The following is a 22,407-nucleotide window of genomic DNA, read 5'->3' on the forward strand; positions in this document are numbered from 1 at the left end:
GGAATAAAAATGTCAAGTTTAAAACATTATTTTTAGTAACAAGATATAACCTCAAATTTACAACAAGAGGTTAACAGTTATGGCAATTTGGCAGATTTATAGCAATATAGCTATTGAAACATATTCAAGTTTTCCTTATCTTTCATGCCTTCAAAGATTGGTAACTTTAACATAAAAGTCATATTCCTCATATGCTTAACTGCTTGTTACCTAATAGCATATGTGGTTGTTTTGTATTTGCATTATTCGCCAAGATAGCTTCTGTTGTCTGATATTTAATTCAGCACCAAGAAATACAATGGAAAATTAATTTAAAGACTACAGAAATTTTTGAAAAAAATGTATTCCTTCCACTTTTCGAAATACAACAAAGACTTTCAAAGCCTAGAAACCTGCAAGGACAGAAGAGGGTATAGGTCAGTGGGACTACAGCCATCTTTCCTAAAGCAATAAAGAGTTGAATGGTTTGAATGTACATATATAGAAAACCAAGTATCAAACAGGCCTCATTGACTAGAACTCTGCTAAACACAAGGCAGCCAGTGATAAATTAATGTGTGTGCCTCATTAGGGTCAAGGACGTTGCAACAAAAGCAATAAATTTGTAAACATTAATTTTCAAACTAGGAAGAGTTATTGGGCCAGATTCTCAGCTCCACTTGTGCACCACTTAAGTGGGAGCAAAGTGGACATATTTGGGCTGCAATGGTGGGTAATTCTCATAAAACCAGTTAGGGTGACTCCAATGTCAATTGTCCCCACTTCTTGGCATCGGAGTATGAGTGGCAGGGCATACCTCTATTCCACTATTTCAATACTCAGTTGGCATATGGCCCACTTACATAAGGATTGGGCTAAGACCCTTGAGAATCAGGAAGCAGTAACCTGATGAATCTCTATCTCCCCCCTGTGCTGAGTATATTTCAGTGTTGGAAATAATCTCTGGCCCATCTTCTTTAATGGATTTTTGGCATTGTGTGTGTGACGGGGAGGGTGACATTTTAAGAGAGGTGGAGGAGAATAGCTTACTGAGAGTTCCTGCAAGATGCTGCAATGACAAGTTTAGAGCTGTCTATGGGAGGCAAAAAGTATCAAAGCAGCTATTTTGTTTAATCATGGAGGAGACTGAATCTTCATCCTCATTAATGACAGGTAAATGCTGATACAATGATTGTTCTCTTAAAAAATCCAGTTCAGATGACAGGATATTAGAGTGCCATAAAAATACAGTTAAAATACAAACACACTGTATATCACTCCAGAGATAAATCAAAAGCAGATGATACCAGAACAAAAGCAAGTTCTATTACAACAATCAACCAGAGACAATTATCGACTAGTATAAGCAGCTGATCAAAGACAGACAATTATGTAATAAGAGCTAGGTTCTATTATTGCTATTAGTCATTGTATGTAGAGTACAATGACAGTCCAAATTGCCCATTTTCAGAAGCATCTATTACAGTAATTATGAGAAGTATTAACATTTTTAGTTCAATCTTGGGGTTTTGTTTGCGTAGCAAATGCTGTGAGTCCAGTGACCAGGATGACTTTTTTCTAAACTGCATCTAGTCATGACATGCAATGACTCTTAGATGTGATCCACACTGTCATTTATGCCTTTGTATTTGAAGATTAGATTATTGCTTGATATTATGTATAGGGCTATAATTTACTTCTACTTGAAAACTGAAAGTGGTGTGTAGGAGACAGTGTCCCACTTGTCACTTTATGTATCTTGCTACGAGTACATGACACTAGTACTCAGTAATCTGCATTGGCTGCTTGTTGATTTCCAGGTGGAATTTAGGAAACTGGTGCAAGCTGTATGGAATATGGGTGACTATTTATAATATTATTGATACCAAGATTAGAAAATTGCAATGAATCTTATACAAGATATGCCATGTAAGGTATCACCTGAAAAGTTATGAATTGCTAAATATAGTAAGCTTATTTTATATGTGTATATCATCTCTGTATCATGAGTTATAAATATGTGTGGTATATTGATATCTCAAACTTGTGCTATGCATCTGGGTGACACTCCAAGAAAGATAGGCATCAGCACTCTCCAGCCTGCTGGATGGCCCGACAAGGGAAAATCAGCTGTACAATAAACCCACTGAGAGAAGCTAAGGGCTGTGCCTATGAGTCAGCAGGACTTTTAGTGACATGCCTAGGGACAGGGGACTCCAAATACTTTTCTATGCCCATGTGCTGTGAGCATGTGTTTAGGAAAAAAGATGTAAAAGCCACATGGCAGAGAATATAAAAAGGCATCTGCATCACCAGACATACCAGGATCTCCATGTGGAACATACATAGACACCCTGTAAGCTAGACATGTATAGTCTATTTATTGTTTTAACACATCTTTTTCTCTGAACTGCTTTGGTTCCAATTAAATAATACTTTGCTTTAAGAAGATTGTCAGGTCACTGGTTACCACTGTAATTGCTCTTGGAGGGAAGAGAACTGCAGGTACTTAACCTATGTCAGGCCTGTGGAGGTAATCACAACAGATAAATGGGGCACTGCAGCCCAGGATCTAGTCTGACAGTGAGAGAATCATGTGACTCCATCCTGAGAGACAGGTGGAAGCTTGAGGCTCAATACCTGAGAGGAGATGCACTTGAAGAGACCAGCAAGGGTCAGAGGTGCAGTTTTCACTTGACTGTTTTCCGCTATTATTGTCCTTCCCCTCCTTCCCTCTACTCTACTATCCTCCTTTCACTCTTGACTGTCTTCACCCACATCTACTTATACAGCAAGCTGACACCAACCCATCCCCCTACCAATTAAGATATCACCCATGTCCCCTTGGCTTCCTCCCACTGCTCAGAAGCTTCCTCCCAGGTAAAAATATCTCCCTTCCCACAGCTGAGAACTCCCCCCACATATTTTCTACCCATCTGCCCAAAGCTCAGAGCAAACTCTGCATCTCTCCGCAGAGCTCAGAAACCCCTGGCTTTCACACATTCCTGCCCCAAGCTCAGAAACCGTCTACCTACAAGGTCAGAAAACCTCTGTTCAGGTGCAGAGGTCTTCCCCATACTTCCTAACCCAACCTCAAACTCAGAATTCTAGTCTCACAGAAACAGGATGGGAGGGGAAAGCTGAATTATTGGTACTTAGCCTCTGAATGATAGCACAGCAAACTCCATCTTTGCTTCTCATGCATAATCATCACAAGGGCAAAAAGTATGCCCTCACTCAGTTACACCTCTGGAACTCCAGTGGGGTTTGATGAAAAAGGGATTAGCAAATCTGGATAAGGATATATCATTTGACTGTAGAATCTTTGGTACTAGTGATGATCCATGAGAAGGAAAGAACCCAACATGCCTCTCAGAGCCCAGATGAGTTTGTAGGACTGGTAGTTAAGGGGGGGAAATTGTGTGTGTGTGTGTGTGTGTGTGTGTAAACTGTGCATATTTAATATGACACACAAACATAAAATTAATTCTAACTGTTTTAGAGTACTTTTTCAGAGTAGAACCAGGCTTTAAAGATATCTGCCCCCTGTACTCTCACTTTGTTCTTTTATCTGGTTAATGGCATTTGGCATTTTTTTGTAATTACCTATATATATTGCTGTGTTGTGTGCTTTATTTCAGTAGCTGGTCTGTCTATTTCCCCCCTCCCCCTTTTAGTCTGGGGTTTGTTATTTCTGCGAAAATTTAGGCCTTCCAACAATATTTTTTTTCTCACCTGTCACAGTCCTGGTCCTTTGAGGTAAGAAATGCTTTCAGGGTTCACTATAGTGCTGTGGGTTCTGTGTTTGCTTTTGATAGGTTAGAGATTTTGTGCACAGAGATTTAGCGCTGAGTTACCTGGAGTCAGCTGATCCTTGTTGCCAAATGTAGTTTTTTTGTTTTTTGTTTTTGTCATGAATGAAAGAAAAAAATACTAAAAGTGTTTAAATATGCAACATATCCTTTTAGCAAGACCTTACCAGAGGACCTCCTTTCTTCATCACATACAGTATGTTCTTTGTGAACATTCACAGTCGAAGGCTGCTAGTAAGGCTGGCCAGAAAACAAGAATTCTGTAGTTTTGAAATTTGTTTTCATTCCAATGCAGAATGAAAACACAACTGTTCAAAAATTTATGGGGAAAAAAAGAAAAAAAAACCCTCACAAGAGAACCACCTCAGAACAGCCAATAGCCCTGTGGTTTAGGGCACTCAGCTGAGGTATGTGTGCTCAGGTTCAAGTCCATCCTGTGAATCAGGCAGAACAAGGACTTGAACCTGGTGTTCCACATCCAAAGTGCTCTAATCACTTGGCTATTCTGGGGTATGTCTCTAACTAAAAATTCCATCCTGTATCTGAGAAATTGTCCTAATAAAATTTTCATTGAAACCAATGCATTTCTGTGAAACATTTCAGTTTCAACAACATGGCATGTTTTAATAGGGAAAACACTGAAACATTTTGATTAGCTCTTGTTGCTAGTGAAAGTCTGCAATGCATTATGTAGTTCACTGGACCGGAGTCTGCAGCTCTAAAGCAGATTATAGAGAGACATCACTGGAGTGAAATTCATACAGTAATATGATGTATCAGGCTTCTGCCATCCAAAATAGGCCAGAGCACCTGCTTGAGTTTAAGCAAGAACACATAGCTGAACCAATTTTATATTCTCTGGTTAGTAGCTGCCTTAAGCCACTATATAATTGGCTACTATAACCTTTGTAAAACTTAGAATGATTTTTACTCACATGGTATCTGTATCCAAGGGAAGAAAATTCCTACATTAAACTCAGAGCTGGAGCTCCTCAAAAATGTGCCTGTTGTGCTGATCAGTTTAACTCTGCCTTTCAGTGTATTTTAATCACTTGAAGCAATGTCAGGAAGTTCACCTATATCATAGACCCTCTATTATCCCCAGTGTTCCATGAAAATGTGACTTCTGTTTTAAACATGGAGATGACAAGCTATTCTACCCTAATTTGTCATACTCTGTATGTATGTACATAAAATTCATATTGAGTAAAAGATAATATTCTAGAAGTACCAAACAACAATGAATAAATGACACAGCTTTATGTAATGATCACTGATTAGTTCTGACTGTGCACATTGTCTTATTTCCTGAGTGTGCCACTCAATTAATAGGTCTTTTCACTATTTCACGTGAGATACTGTTATATTTATGAAGAAACTACATCTTAGAATTTAGCATTCAGCTGGATTATTCGAGCAGACAAAACTTGGTTTGTCAGCAGAAAATCTCTCCAGACAAACTTTGAGGTTTGATACTTATATTCTTTATCTCTTTCTTGGCTCTATGAAGTAATAAACTCCTTTGACTGATATTTTCTCATCACTAACTTGCTACATATTATCCAGGAGTGGCTGTTTAACTAAATGGAGGCAGTAGGTACCTTCAAAAGAGCCATAACAGAGGGAGAGGAGTAGAAAACAGGCTGTTCTTTCCTACTGCTTATACACTACGGGTAAATCAATCATGTGATTTAGTTTTATTGGGACTGCACCATTTTTCCATATGATATCCCAGGATATCTTTTTGGGACAGATGAAATATCCCAGTCTTTCATTTCATCAGTCAAAAAGGTTTTTTTTTTAATAAATACAGAATAAATGTTCATGGCATATTATTACACCAAGTAGAATTTTCCCTGAAAAAAATTATTTGCTCTGAAAAAACAAGCAGATGTCACTGTTGAGTCAGAAGCTGGTAATAGTAACCTCAGAACACATGGGGGTGGGCAGGGGAAGAGGGGGAAGCATTCTATTATCTTTTAAAGGGAATTTAAGGTTTTGTCACCTGAAAAAAAAAGTTATTACAAAAGTTTCCCAGTTTTTGAATTTGAAAATATGGCATTCTTAAGCATAGAGAGTGCATGGTAACCACTTCTGAAATATAAACTCTTAGAACTTCTAAAATTAAATTGATAATCTCTTTCCTTATTTTTATCACACAAAAATATTGTGAAATTCAACTGTTATTTTGGAAATCATGATTCTTAAAAGGACTTGTATACTCTAAGGGACTTGGCATTTAAGCATGTGTGTGATGAATATCAATTAAAGGGATTCTGTTAAACTAAAAAATATGTTTACAATCAATTTTCACTTAATTATGTTACTGACAATAGAAACCTAAAGTGATATTTGTTTTCAAATTGGTCGTTTTATCTTCTTTACATTTTCAGTTTGTTTTCATGTGCTAATCCCTACGCAGATGGAAGGAGTTTGTGAACACTTCCTGGTCCTGGATTATGTGTGGCTCTAGAAGCCACTAGCTTCCACCCTATACAATAAAGAGGAAGTGTGTATAAAGAAAGCAATTTAACTCCAATCTGTGTGTAAATTCATACATAAATTTCATTATATTATTAAACTATTGTTATATTACTTTCTTAAAGTGTATTTATATATTTCCTATTTGCCCTCACAAACTCTGATCCTTTTTCTCAGTTATAAAACACCATCTTACTTTAAAAAACAATAAAAAAGAAGAAAACCATCAGTGGCTTTCTCCCTCTCATCCCATCCTGCAAAATCTCCCCGTGCAAAGATATCACAGGCAACACACACAAGATGTCCTTCAATATCTCCTCACACAATATACAATATTCTAGAATTTTTCCGGAGGTGGCATGCACCAGAGTTTCGGAAACAATCTCCTACAGTCATACAAGATTTCAAAAAGGGACGACCTAACATATGGCATGTTGGAGGGCTGCCATGGCACAATATTTAGTAGGGCACTTGGCCTTGTTCTTTATCTCTCTCAACCTGAGGGGTTAAGACCTGAAGTTCTCCAAATCTTCCATGACTTCTCCAAGAGCAACTCTTTTACTTAGAAGAAGTCCTGAAGATAGTAGTAACACAGAACTGAAGTGCTCCAAAATGAGCTGTTGTGAATTAGGTTGGCTCCATGTGCATATGCACACTTCTATACCAGTGTTTGTTTGTGGCCTGTGTTAGGCAAATCAAATTAAATAATCACCCTCGTTCCCTATGGCCTTAAAATATGATTTTATGGACTACAAATGACTTCAAAACATTAACCTCGCATGGGTACCTGCTTTCTAAAACTCCACATTTTGGAGCAAAAATAATAAAAAGAGGAAACATACAGAAAAAAGGATGGCTCACAGGACATAGACATTATTTTGAAATAGAAAATTTGAGTTGATTAAAATGAATTACTAGCATAAACACAAAACAAATTAATAGTTTATAATATTCTACAAATGTGGGCCTAAACCTACAGGAAATCATTTCAAACCAACCTGGCAGCTTTCTTTGACAGGACAACAAGCTTTCTTTGACAGGACAACAAGCTTTGTGGATGGGGGGAAGCAGGCAAGTAAACAAACCGGCCGGGCCTGCCAGGGGCTTTTCCTACGCAAGCGTCCCAAGTTTGGGAAACACTGATCTAGATAATTAGTCCTGCCTTGAGTGCAGGGGACTGGACTAGATGACCTCTTGAGGTCCCTTCCAGTTCTATGACTCTATGAAGCAAACCTACCTATAAACAGCACAGGGATCATACATTATCTGCTATCTCTCAAAGAGCACTTGCTGAACATATATAACTCCTTCTGAAATCAATGGGATCTGAGAAGGCCCAGCAAGTCTGAGAATTGGCAGAGAAACTTTCTGTTACTCTAAACGAGTGAAATCCATTTAAATTGATTGAGCTGTGTCTGTTTATACCAGCAGAGGATTTGGCCTTAACGCCTCCCTCCCTCTTCACAATTCTGAGTATACAATAGGGACTGAAGTTTTACACAAGAGATAAATAAATGGCAACAGCTATTGCCCGCTGCTGTTTTATGCTGCAAATATCCACCAGCTCTGTGCTCTCCAAAATCTGCAGACAGAGTGAGGGCTGCTTTTTGGCTCTGTCTGGCTGGGGGAAAGTATCACTTGCTCAGGACTGAAGAGTTAGAGATATCGCTCAGCCCCCTCTAAGAAAGTAATGATAAATCCAACAGATCTCATAGCACCATCACCAACCAGAGGAAGAAGAGAGTAGAATAGTCAGCCCCTGGACATTGACAGAGAAGGTGCCTTTCCTTCTTGCAACACTTCTCGCTGAAGTGCTAAGGCCATCCCTTCTGAATCAATGATGAAAACAGACATGAAAATAGAAGTTGGATGGCATATATTGGAAGACATGGTTATGAAATTTGAATCCCAGTTTAGAATACTGACTCTTGAAGGCCATCTACTGGAGTGTATATTGGCTTGCTACATCACCAAGTGTGACAAAATTAATTTTTGGACAATCAACTCTCCACTTTATGACTATAAATGACTTTTTACTAAAAGGTCTGTGTTCTCTGATAGTGCGGCTCCTTATGAGATGGTTTATTTTATACACTGGGTGGGATTTTCAAAAGTTCTTAAGATTTTTAGGAGTACAAATCTCATTGACTTTCTACAGAGTTTGTGCTCCTAAATCGCTTAGGAACTTTTGAAAATCCTATGCATATTCTGATATCTTATGAATATTTATATAATATTCCTGTGTCAGCTGATCAAGCTCCACAAATTAAAAACTAATGTGCCATCTGCACAGTCCACCTTTCTACCTACTTGTCGACTTTTCTTTTCCACTAAAGTTGTTTTTTCTATCTTGGCTAGTTCTATCCCATCTGTTTTTTTCCAGTCTTGCTGTGTCTTTGATTTCACTGGTACTACACACTGAAGTGTTTGTATTATGGGAACATTGTCTCACAATATTTAGTGAAAATTTAATTAAAAATTACTTTATTTTTTAAAAAATAATGAGAAAAGAAAAGTATTTTGTGAGTAGATCTCTCATTTTATTATTATTTTTACATTGTTATACACTGCAGTTTATTTAGGTAAAGCTATTTAGCATTCCCCCAGTATGCTTTGAGCATAGTCTCCCCATTAGACAGATTTAACAATTGCTCATGCACTTTTTTGACATTCCTCTGTAACAATTACTCCATCCTCATAATCATAAAAGATAAGTTAAGCTAGGGTGAATTTAACACAGCATGTTCCATATGAATTCTGGAAAAAATATAACCCTGAGTGAAAAGCTGTAATAAAGCTTTCCCATCATTTTCATCCTCAGCATGCCACCTATTACAATAAAAGCAATGCATTCTCTCTGTAGATGTGCCTCAAGAAACCAGCCGCTTCCGAAACCTTTTCTATCAAGTTCTGTTTAACTGAAACTGTTTAGAAAAACACTTTGGGTTGAATCCTCAGCTAAAGTAAATCAGTATCACTTTATTCAAAGCAATGAAGCTGCACTGATTTACATCAGTTGAGGACCTGGCACTTTCTTCATTCTGAATATGTCAACCTTTACTCTTGCAAAGCGATCTTTACATTCTAGTTGTACAGGATCCGGGGGGCTTCTTAAGCATTAATAGCACTATTCATTCTAGATACAGATGGCAAAATATGGCCCTCAGTGAGCTTGCTTAATTTCAATGAGTCTATATCCCCAAACACCATAATATGTCACTCTTCTGGGTGCATCCTGTCACCAATTCACCATTTCATGAGTCAACTATATCACCTTTAAAAAAAAAAAAAAAAAAAAAAAAAAAAAACTTAGATGTGGTTGAGACTATTTCACTCTTGGTTTCATTCTTTCATTTGCAGTTACCGTTTAACTACTTAATTCTACATATTTCTAAATAAAGTAACCTGTACCCTGGGTTTGCTTCCAGCTTTGAGCACAGCTCCACTGAAAGTACTCCATCAATTCACAAATAATGAGCTATTTTGGAGGCGCTTTATTCAAAACTAGAAATGGTTTGTACACAGGGTGTATATAATTATTTCTTTTATATCTCTTTCCACACATAATAGTGTAATAGTCTGAGAACTGATATAATTTATGGCTGAAACCCTATCCTAGCATTGCCCTCTTTCCTTCAGTCACATCCTTCTTTCCCTGCTACTCCAATAAGTGAGCTGTAGCTCATGAAAGCTTGTGCTCAAATAAATTTGTTAGTCTCTAAGGTGCCACAAGTCCTCCTTTTCTTTTTGAGGACAAGGAGGGTAAATGGCATTAGAGTCCCATAGTCTGAGATAGTTTCCCCTCAGTCAGTGACATTAGATTTAAAGCCAAACAATGTGAACAGCATGGCCCAAAGAGAATGCACACAATGGATAATCTGATCCAATACATATAACTTTAGTATCCTAATACTTCACATCCAATAACACAAGAATGTGTGCTAAAAAAACCCCAACTCTACCAGTTCAAATTGTCCAGATGAGAATGAGTTCACCTTTCATTGATGTTGCAAATAAATGTTAAAAGCATTATTTTTTCCTTGAAGCTCTGCTGAATGTACACTGCTATTCTACTGTTAGTACTATTAGCCCTTAACATTGCTGCATTAGAAGTAGCTTGTTGTCGTCTATTGGAGGTGACTTTAATATTACCTTTATTCCAACTACTTTGCTCTAAAGCCACACTTAGAGAACTTGTTATAGATGTTTAAGTATATTTCTTTTGACTATTATGGAAACACTATTTGGGGGTCAGATTTAACTCCATCTGTGCAAACCCCTTCCCTTATGGTGGAAGTAATTTACAATTTTAGACTGAAGGGCTGAATATATATTTTTGTTCCTTTAAGATACTGTAGGTAACAGCTTTCTCTCTTTTTTCCCTTTTGATTATACCAAATTTCTCTGGTTGCATGTTTAGGAGCTTACAAAATTCTCCATAAAATACAAAAATGAGCCTTAAAACCTATGTTCCTGCATTTTTCATCCATCCACATTTCCAAAACTGTCAGAAACAGTATGTCTGTAAAAACATATGCGTCTTTGAGGTTTATACAGGCAACAAAAGCTCTGTGAGCTAAGTCTACATTTTATTACTGGGGAACAACACTAACCTGCACAGATACGATAAAACACCCAAAGGACAATAAAACACCCTGCCAAACATATACCTTTCCTTCAAGTATGTTACAATCAATGCAGATATTTGAGAGCCACCTCAAAGCTTTGTCTTATGTTATCCTGCTTGCATCTAGAATGCACAAGAAGGCTACTCTTTCTTTCTTTGCTTGTTTTTAACATTGTATTGATACACTGGAAAGTTTTGGAAATTCTGATGGTTCCTTTGCCCTTTGTTACAATAGAATTCCAAGTGTCCGAGTGGGTCAAAATCAGCACTGTATCTTCATGTCTTTTCACTTGAATTCAAAGTCTACAATATTTCTAAAAACCATAAAAGAAGGACAAGTCAGTTTCACCACAACAGAATTTCCAAGTATTAATGGCAAGACAGGGGAAGGGGAGACTGCTGACCACAGTGCCCTGAGTGGTTTCCTCTGGGTCCAGATGGGGAACAGGAAGACCCTGAGTTATCCTCTGCACACTTGGCATTGAAAGAGAAAAAGCAAGAGAGAGAAAAGAAAAACAAAAAACAGTTGCTGTGGTACTTCTGGGTGAGAAACTTGAAAGACAATTGCTTTCGTGGCATCTCTTACCCAGTTTTGCATTCAGAAAGATCAAATAAGCTGCTTACCCACTTTTGGGTACTCATCTGAACCAAAGCACAGAAGATTTGTCTACCAATCATTTAGACATTGCCCACCATACTTCAAAACAGTTGCTTGTTTGACATTAAGAAAGTATCTGACGCTTAAAAAATGGGAAAAAAAGATTTGTGAATTATCAGCTGATTCTGATACAAAGTGGGGTGCTCCTAACATGTAGGTCTACAGAATTAGATAGGAACTCTCAGAAGAATAGCTTCTCCTACTGTAGTCCAGATCTTTTGCTTAATATCCCAAATGGAACAAAAATATTTTTTTTAAAAAATAAAAAAATAATTACACCTAGTAGCCTTAAATCAAAATGACTCAGCTATTTAATTTTGGGAAACACCAGAAAATAATTTTGGGGAACACTGAAGAATCTTATTTGAGTTTATTTGCCTATTCCTAGCTCTCAAGTCATATGCAGCAGCCACACAGAATCTCCGAACAACAACATAGTGCTAACAGTAACTGTTGCATTTCTCATCAGGATTAATAACAGATTGCCATTTTGGCAGTTCATTATAACAAAATGATACAAATATATATAAAAAGATTTGAAGGCCACTTATTTTTTAGAAAGATCCTATATGAAGGATAGGAAAAGAATATAGACTAACATATACGCAAACGCGTGTGCGCACACACACACACACACAAGTGACATATTCCTCCCATTTTCTTCCTTAGTTCCCAGACTATGGATAAAGCAAAGTGGTGAAAGATGACACATTTGTTCTAGGCTAGGGCTAGGAAAAGCTAGGGCTTTTCCCAGCTTAACATACTTTACACCCATTGTATCTTTTTTGTTAAATAAATTATTTGTGAAAACGGCTTAATTCCAGTCAATCTGAACTAAGAATTTAGCATCAGCTGGAGTACAGCAAGTAGAATAAATTAGTAAACAAATACATAGAGAATGATGAATTACACTAATTAAAAACTGGAAGTTTAGAGAAGCAAAGTGTTTATGTTTAATGTCAGTTTTAGTTAGGGGCAAACTGAATACCTAGACATTCCCTTTCTCAGATCTCTAGCACAATGTAAAATTATTTTCAGATTAATCTTATATCATGAGAAAAACTTTACTGTGCAAGATCACTTCTGTTACAGAAGTGGAAGAAAAGACCTTTCCGTTCCATTGGCAGCACCTTCAACACTTTTATTGTAACTATTGAAACCAATTACATAGGAATGACTCAATTTTTTTCTTCTACCAGAAAGGGTCATAAAGGTGGCCTCTTTAAAAATGGCTTTGTATTTCACTCTGATATTGTGTTCTGAACAGGCAAGGTGTAGGCTATTAAAGGAGGGCAGAGCATGGGGGTAGAAGGGGGGACACTGTTGGTTACTGTGTTGGACAAGTTGTCTTCACAAAAAGGATTCAGCAGCTATATGGCACTGGCAGAAGTTACTGGTTGGAGCTGAATCGAAACCAGTGACATCTTTTCTTTTGCAAATGATGTGAAACCAAGACGTTATCAAGAAATTAAATAACTCTAACAACAACCTATTATGCCTTACCTTGCCCACTTCCATCTGTATTCCCACCTTCTGCAAAAGCTTAAAAAAAACGGTCCACACACACAACTCTTCAGGGCACAGCACAACAGATTTTGACCATTCTGGACCAAAGGAAATGTGAATTCCAAAACCACAGGGAATGCTATGCTGACAGTTTGCTTACTTTCCCACACAGCCAGCGATCCTCAGCTCAAGCACCTCAGCTATTTTATGGCAGCATTGCACAGGGAGTGGAGAAGGCAGGTTATCTTTCAAGTAGGCAGGCCCTAGAAAATTTAGGGCTTATCTGTTGACATCAGCACCTTATTCTCTATCCAGAAGGCAACTCATAACCAGTGTTGATCACAGAATTCTCATGCCCGGTACTGCCAGCAAGAATCCCATCAAGGCACATCAAAAATGCAGGGAGCTTCATTGCACATAAGCTTTAGCTTCCAAATAGACTTCAGGTGTAACCTTATGCAATATCTAATTGCAGTAGTTTGATCCTGAAGTAACAAAGGCCTGGTCTTTTCTACACACTATGGCCAACAAAAAAACTTCAAAAACAGACTCCAGCGAGAGACTGCTGAATTGGAATTAATTTGCAAACTGGATACAATTAACTTAGGCTTGAATAGAGATTGGGAGTGGATGGGTCATTACACAAAGTAAAACAATTTCCCCATGTTTATCCCCCCCCCCCCCCCCACTGTTCCTCAGACATTCTTGTCAACTGCTGGAAATGGCTCACCTTGATTATCACTACGAAAGGTTTTTCTTTCTCCCCGCTCGCCTGCTGGTAATAGCTCACCTTAAGTGATCACTCTGGTTACAGTGTGTATGGTAACACCCATTGTTTCCTGTTCTCTATGTATATAAATCTCCCCACTGTATTTTCCACTGAATGCATCCAATGAAGTGAGCTGTAGCTCACAAAAGCTTATGCTCAAATAAATTTGTTAGTCTCTACGGTACCATAAGTACTCCTTTTCTTTTTGTGAATACAGACTAACACGGCTGCTACTCTGAAATAAAACATTTGTGTTCCTTCTCTCCCACATTGCTTTTTATTTTGCCTTATCTTGTACCTATGGGATGGAAATTGGTGAGGAAATTACCCATTTGCTAGTGTCCCATGGGCAGTAGGTATTATAGGCTGGGGGAGGCTGTGCCTCCCCAAACAGCCTGGCATGGACCCGCCCACGGTCCGCTCCTAGGCTCCCTCCTGAAGTTTCCAGCGCTCTGCCCTGGCCCAAGCTGCCTGAGGCTGGCCGGTCGGCCTGCCTGCTATGGGGACTCAGGGTAGCTGGCACTGGTGCCATGTTGTCTGTCCAGTGCTCGGAACATGCCACTTGGCTAACCGGCACTCCGGGGCTAGAGGCGCTGGCCGTCTGGCATTCCAGGATTCACACCAGGGCTGGGGATGCTGTGCACTGGACCTAAAGGCACTGCCACCTAGTGTTCCAGGGCTGGCCACCCGGCGCACTTGGAAAGATATTGTTTGGAAATGGCCTTGCCTTTCAATCTTTCTGCCATTGATAGGTGTGGCAACCATCTGAAAGGTTTAGTTCTGGCCAGGTAAAAGGCTAATGCTCATCTGAAGTCCAACTTGCTCCTTCTGATTGTTGTCTGGTTTTGAAAAGAAGCATGGAAGGTGGATTGGTTGATTTAGATGGAAAGAGGATGGTACTGTGGGTGAGAATTTTGGTCGTGAATGTAAGGTAAACTTATCTTTATGAGGTATTGTATATGGGGGGAAATACCATGAGCACACCAATTTATTCCACCTGTTGGGCAGAGATGATAGTGACAAGAAATGCTGTTTTCATGGATAAATGAATATAAAAGCATGTTGCCATTGGTTCGAATGGTGCTCTAATAAGGGAGCGGAGTACTAGGCTGGGGTCCCAAACAGGAGTGGAATCCCATATGTAAGGATAAAAATTTTGGAGACCCTTCAGTAATCTTTTCAAGAGTAAATGGGTAAAAATGGAGTGACCCTACATACCAGGGTGAAAAATAGTGATGGCGGTTAAGTGTATGTGATTGGAGCTGGTGGATAATTCTGATTCTTTAAGATGTAAAACACAATCTAGGATGAGTGGTAAGGGAACGTTCATTGCATGACATGATTGGTGGTGCACCAGGATTAGAATCTTGTCCATTTTTGGAGATAAGCGTGTCAAGTTGTGTCACATCTCCTAGTCAAGAGTATCTCTTTTACTGCCTCTGAACAGCTCATCTCTGAATCCCCAAACCATGGAAGAGCCATGCCTTCAGATGGAGTAGCTGTTGATTGGGTTGGAGGATTCAACTCGAGTTGTGGAATCAGTCTCAGAGTGATCAGAGGACATACCGCCTTGCGAATCAGGTAAGTATACCAGATAATGTTGTGGCCATGTTGGAGCTATAAGGTCCGCTTGGATCGTGTGGAGTATTCTGAACAGAAGGGGGAAGGAAGAGAAAGTGAAGATTAGCAGGGTATCTCATGTGAGAAGGAAAGTGTCTCCCAGGGATCTGCGGCTAGGCCTGCTCTTGAGCAGAACTGAGGACAATGTGTGTTCTCCAGTGTGGTGAAGAGATCTATCGTGGGGAATCCCCAGCGGCTGGTATGTAGTCTAGGACTTGTGCGTCCAGCACCCACTTGTGGTCGTGGGAGAATCTTCTGCTCAATGAGTCTGCTGTGGTGTTCTGGTGGCTAGGGAGGCACGCAGCTGAGATGCTGATGTCATGCTGATGTTGGATACACCAGTTCCATAATTTCAGCGCCTCCGAGTATAGAGAGTGGGATCTCACTCCACCTTGCCTGTTGATGTGGAACACGCAGGCAATATTGTCCATTGTAACTCTTAAAGTGTGATGCCAGGTCAATAGTAGAAAATGTGAGCAGGCATTGTAGACCTCCCATAGCTCTAGGAGGTTGGTGTGCAGGGTGGATTTGGTTAAGGACCATCTGCCCTGCACTGGATGGGTCTGTAGGTGTGCTCCCCAACCAATTAAGGAAGCATCATTTGTTAATATCATGGACAGTGCTGGTTGAATGAAAGGGACTCCAACATAGATATTTTTGGGTTTAGTCCACCAGCATCATGAACTGGTGACCTTGATAGGCTTGGATAGTAGCTTGTGAAGGCTGTGTCTGAGAGGTACATAATTATACACAGGCACACCTGGAGGCAGCACATGTGCAACCATGCATCCTTTACCACTAATGTGGCTGCCACCATTTGGCCAAATAGCTGGAGACACATCCTGGCTGAGATCTGGGGACAAGTTCTCACTATGGATATGAGATAAATTATAGCTGCAAATCTGCGAGGAGGGAGGAAAGCTCTGGCTTCTATGACATCCAACTGTGCCCCAATAAACTCTAGGTATTGCACCAGTGACAATGCTGATTTTTCTACGTTTATGTGAAGTCCAGGTCTCGAAAAGAGGTCTGTTGTCACTTATATGGTGTGAATGGCATCAGGTTCGAATGGGGCCCTGAAGAAACAGTCATCTAAGTATGGACGTACGACGATGCCCTGTTTGCGTATGTAGGCAGCCACTATCTCGAGGAATTTGGAGAATATCTGGGGGCGGTTGTGTGTGTAGAGTCCAAAGGGTAGTACCCTGTATTAGTAGTGGTCGGTCCCCATGTTAAATTGGGGCAGGATATATTGTGATATGAAAACCTGTGTCTTTGAAGTCGAGGGACGAGAACCAGTCCTCCTGTTCCAGTGCAGGGATAATGGTTGATAGAGTAACCATCTTGAAATGCTGCAGTTTGACAAACTTGTTGAAGTTTTGTATAGAGCCCTGCAAATCCACAGGTATCCACTTTATATTCATGAACCATTTCTGCAGATACCAGCGTGGATGCGGATACAAATTTTGTATCCAAGAAGGGCTCTGGCAGTAAGAGCAAGTGGGCAGCTCTGAGGAATCACGGCGCAGATCCTCCACCTGCCCAGGGAAGAGAGCCTGGGGGGCAGGGATGGAGGCCGGGGACTGCTCGGGCCCCACATCCAGAAAAGGTGGAGGGTCTGCCGGGGCTCTGCACAGTTGCCTGCCCGGCTCTTATTATGGCAGGGGTGCAGCTCCGAAGTGGCCCCCTGGCCAGAGCTGGGTCAGGGAGAGTCGCTCTGGCAGCCGTGGGGAGCCTGGGTCCCTCCACCTGCCCTGGGTGAGGGGCTGAGACACTGGGCAGAGCGCTGCTCGGAGGGCTGCCCAGGGCAGGTGGAGGGTCCACCGCATCGCCACATAGCTGACAGCGCATCTCTACCAGAGCAGGCTCTGTGTGTGTGTGTGTGTGTGCGGGCGTGTGTGCGTGTGTGTGTGCGGGCGCGTGCGCACACGCGTGCCTCAGAGCCTCAATTCGGCTCAGCCCTGGTGTAGAGCCCTGCAAATCCGCAGATCATTTTTGCAGATCGTGGATCAGATGCGGATACACAATTGTGTAGCTGTGCAGGGCTCTAATTTTGTACGTCTAGAATCAGTCTCCACCCTCCAGATTTCTGTTGGATCATAGAAGTACAAACCCTTCCCTCTGTGTTGGGATGGGACTGCTTCTATGGCTCCCAGTTGCAGAAGGTAGTTTATTTCTTCTCATACATGTGTTTGTGAGAAGGGTCCCTGAGGAGGGACGGAGAGAAAGGGTAGCTTGTTGGGATAGATAGGGAGGAGGCTTCTCGGACTCAACCAAACCTTCAAAATTGTTGTTTGGATGAAGGCATATGAGATGTAGCCCCTTGAAGAGTCAAGTGTCTGTGCTTCGAAGGTGGTTTCTGTTGTTGGCACTGGGTGTCGTATTGTCGATAAGGAGTGAAAGATAGAGGTCAGGGTCTCATGAGAGATTGGTATTTTCCAGGTTGTCTCTTCGGGGCCGGCATATAAATGCAGAGAAAACAGACAATTGCCCATGAGTCCTTTAGGGAGTGTAGGAACTGGTCAGTGTGTTCTGCAAATAATTTGGGGCCCTCAAATGGTAGGTCCTTAACAATGGTTTCTATCTTCTTAGGGAGACTGTAGAGGTATAGCCATGATGTATGGCCGTCACAATGAAACAGACAACTGTATCTGCAAAATCCAAGGAGGCTAGTGGTGTCCTTCAGATCCGAGCGCCTGAACCTGCTCCTTCTTGTGATCAGGAAGGTCATGGCAGAACTCCTGTATCTTGGAATACTTGAGATTGTTGTATTTGGCCATGAGAGCTTCGTACTTGGAGATGCAGAATTGGAGCATGGTGGAAGAATAAGCCTTGCAACTGAAGAGATCAAGTTGCTTCCAATCCCTGTTAAAAGGGTGGATCGTGGGTGGAACTGGTGCCCGTTTTCATGAACGGCATTGACCACTAGGGAGTTTGGAGTGGGATGAGACAAAAGGAACTCCATGTCATAAGTGGGACATAATATTTCTTGTCTGCCCGCTTACAGCTATATATAGATGCTGCTCACGGTGTGAGATGGGAAGGTGTGAATCTATGGTCCAATGGGCACTGCTACTGGAGACCTCTGATCCCAGTCACAGGGGGCGCTGTCACACTTACAATGGAGCACTCATAAGGACATCACTCAAAGAAAAACATTCTGTTTTTCAACAAGTTTTTTATTTAATTCCCAATAGCATATAATCATAGAATCATAGAATCATAGAATATCAGGGTTGGAAGGGACCTCAGAAGGTCATCTAGTCCAACCCCCTGCTTGAAGCAGGACCAAGTCCCAGTTAAATCATCCCAGCCAGGGCTTTGTCAAGCCTGACCTTAAAAACCTCTAAGGAAGGAGATTCTACCACCTCCCTAGGTAACGCATTCCAGTGTTTCACCACCCTCTTAGTGAAAAAGTTTTTCCTAATATCCAATCTAAACCTCCCCCACTGCAACTTGAGACCATTACTCCTCGTTCTGTCATCTGCTACCATTGAGAACAGTCTAGAGCCATCCTCTTTGGAACCCCCTTTCAGGTAGTTGAAAGCAGCTATCAAATCCCCCCTCATTCTTCTCTTCTGTAGACTAAACAATCCCAGCTCCCTCAGCCTCTCCTCATAAGTCATGTGTTCTAGACCCCTAATCATTTTTGTTGCCCTTCGCTGGACTCTCTCCAATTTATCCACATCCTTCTTGTAGTGTGGGGCCCAAAACTGGACACAGTACTCCAGATGAGGCCTCACCAATGTCGAATAGAGGGGAACGATCACGTCCCTCGATCTGCTCGCTATGCCCCTACTTATACATCCCAAAATGCCATTGGCCTTTTTGGCAACAGGGGCACACTGCTGACTCATATCCAGCTTGTCGTCCACTGTCACCCCTAGGTCCTTTTCCGCAGAACTGCTGCCTAGCCATTCGGTCCCTAGTCTGTAGCGGTGCATTGGATTCTTCCGTCCTAAGTGCAGGACCCTGCACTTATCCTTATTGAACTTCATCAGATTTCTTTTGGCCCAATCCTCCAATTTGTCTAGGTCCTTCTGTATCCTATCCCTCCCCTCCAGCGTATCTACCACTCCTCCCAGTTTAGTATCATCCGCAAATTTGCTGAGAGTGCAATCCACACCATCCTCCAGATCATTTATGAAGATATTGAACAAAACCGGCCCCAGGACCGACCCCTGGGGCACTCCACTTGACACTGGCTGCCAACTAGACATGGAGCCATTGATCACTACCCGTTGAGCCCGACAATCTAGCCAACTTTCTACCCACCTTATAGTGCATTCATCCAGCCCATACTTCCTTAACTTGCTGACAAGAATACTGTGGGAGACCGTGTCAAAAGCTTTGCTAAAGTCAAGAAACAATACATCCACTGCTTTCCCTTCATCCACAGAACCAGTAATCTCATCATAAAAGGCGATTAGATTAGTCAGGCATGACCTTCCCTTGGTGAATCCATGCTGGCTGTTCCTGATCACTTTCCTCTCATGCAAGTGCTTCAGGATTGATTCTTTGAGGACCTGCTCCATGATTTTTCCAGGGACTGAGGTGAGGCTGACTGGCCTGTAGTTCCCAGGATCCTCCTTCTTCCCTTTTTTAAAGATTGGCACTACATTAGCCTTTTTCCAGTCATCTGGGACGTCCCCCATTCGCCACGAGTTTTCAAAGATAATGGCCAATGGCTCTGCAATCACAGCCGCCAATTCCTTCAGCACTCTCGGATGCAACTCGTCCGGCCCCATGGACTTGTGCACGTCCAGCTTTTCTAAATAGTCCCTAACCACCTCTATCTCCACAGAGGGCTGGCCATCTCTTCCCCATTTTGTGATGCCCAGCGCAGCAGTCTGGGAGCTGACCTTGTTAGTGAAGACAGAGGCAAAAAAAGCATTGAGTACATTAGCTTTTTCCACATCCACATCAGAAATACAAGGTAACTTATGAGGTACTTACCTTGACCTGTTTAGCAAACTATTGCTAGAAATTTGATGGGTTTTCTTTAGAAATAAAAATAATAAAAATACCTAGCTGATTTCAGTTGTTTATTTAGTCTGTTTCTTTATTTCACTCACATAGTTTTCTAAATTAAGCATCATTCAGAATTTCATTCAGATGGCATATTGCGTTGTGTACCATGAAACCACATACCTAGAAAATACTTGTTTTTTTTGCAGCTTTGTCACACATTTCCATAATAGACTATGCAGAGGTACTACTATTGTAAACCATGAATGTTAATGTCAGCTTATGTGACTGGGTTACGGAAGCACTAGTAAGCAATTTTTGTTAGGCAGAGTTCATACTTAGCTGGAAGACTGAAGGGCACAAAAGGTTCCTTTAAATTGCTGATGCCATTTGCTGACCCCTAATTTCAGTTATATTTTAGTCTATTTATAACCCTACCATCAACAGTTGCTGATAGGTTACATTACTCATTCCAGAAACAAGACCTTTAGAAAAATGAAATCATACATGGGGGCAAAAAGTAGCAAAGGAGTTTTATTTCTTTACTTCAATTTAAAATGTTTTAATGTTTCAATGTTATCTGCTTAAACTACACTGCTTTCACTCATGAATAAATTGTTTAAAATTAAGAATAATATGTGTCTTGTGTCCAAAACATGCAGACAAGGCAAAGCCTCCACCATTCCTCAGTAATCACAAGTGCTGATTCTATTTCATAGAACTGGGGGGGGGAAATCATGCATATTGAAATTTCATGACATTACCAGTTTGAATATTTACCAATACTTCCTTTTACATTATTTATTATTGTAAGCAGAGTCAGGATGAGCTCTACCCTGACATCTGGTGGCGAGTCATGGTGGGCTGTGGAAAAGAACTTCAGGGGCTGATCTCATTGGCATAGACACACCCACCCCGCCTAGATGGTCACTTTGGCTGCTGTAGGAGCCCCAGTTTCTCTGTTATTGGGGCAGGAATAAACTGTTATTATCCCGATTATGTGAATCAAGGACAGTGGAACTGTACTTGACTTTTTGTTATGATGGAGGGACTCACCATCAACTAAGCAGCACTCGCTAGGCAAGGGTCATGGGTTCCACAACCCAGTGAATGTAGAGAGGTTGGGGACAGGTATTGATACCTGGTGGTATGGGTCCCCTTGCATGTTAATTGCACTTCCTCCTCTCTCCACTGTGAAATATCAGAGCTAATTTTGATTCCATTAGGAGTCTAGTTACAGGCTGCTGAGCTGAATTCACTTTGGGCCAATGGTGCACTAGCACTGAGGCTCCCCTACTACAAGCTGAAATCACAAAAGAGCTAAACTTACTAAGAGCTGAAATCACTGAGTGTTGTGTTATATAGTGGGGGAGCCTGAAGATATAGTGCGGAGCAGTTCGTGGGACGGCTGGAGCAGCTCATAGGATGACTGGCAGGGCAGGGCAGAGCAGAGCAGAGCAGAGCAGAGCGGCTGGTAGAGTGGAGCAGTTTGTGGGATGCCTGGAGCAGCTCATGGGGGTGGCTGGCAGAGTGGAGCAATTTGTGGGATGGCTGGCAGAGCGGAGCCCCATGGAGAGGTGGGGCGATCGACTTTGGACCATGTAAGGTGCCCCTTTAACCCCCCCCCCCATCTCCACCTAGGTTGGGAGGTAAAACTCTGCAGATAAACTTTCGAACTCTAGGGCTGCAATGACCAGGGACAGAGACTTTTGGGTTGTTGGACTTTTGGGACTTTGGGTGTTTTTGGGTTGCTGGACTCAAGAACCAAAGGGAAAGGACACACCCCAATTTGCTTGGGGTGGGTTTTTGCTCATGGGTTGTGTTATGAATCCTGTTGGCGGTGTTTCCCCAACATAATGCCACATTGTTTCTCTCTGTTATTAAAAGGCTTTTGCTACACTCAGACTCTGTGCTTGCAAGAGGGGAAGTATTGGCTCTTGGAGGCGCCCAGCGGGGGTGGTATCTATTTGTCCCAGGTCACTGGGTG

General features: G+C 41.4%; 1 protein-coding gene across 3 annotated transcripts in view; it reads right to left on the bottom strand.

Annotated features, from left to right (window-relative positions):
• The window catches only part of FSTL5 (follistatin like 5), a 540,589-nt gene that overhangs the window by 110,052 nt on the left and 408,130 nt on the right, over nt 1-22,407 (bottom strand). The gene's annotated exons all lie outside the window — the stretch shown is intronic.

Source organism: Chelonia mydas, chromosome 4 (assembly GCF_015237465.2).
Source record: "Chelonia mydas isolate rCheMyd1 chromosome 4, rCheMyd1.pri.v2, whole genome shotgun sequence".
NCBI classification, from domain to species: domain Eukaryota; kingdom Metazoa; phylum Chordata; order Testudines; family Cheloniidae; genus Chelonia; species Chelonia mydas.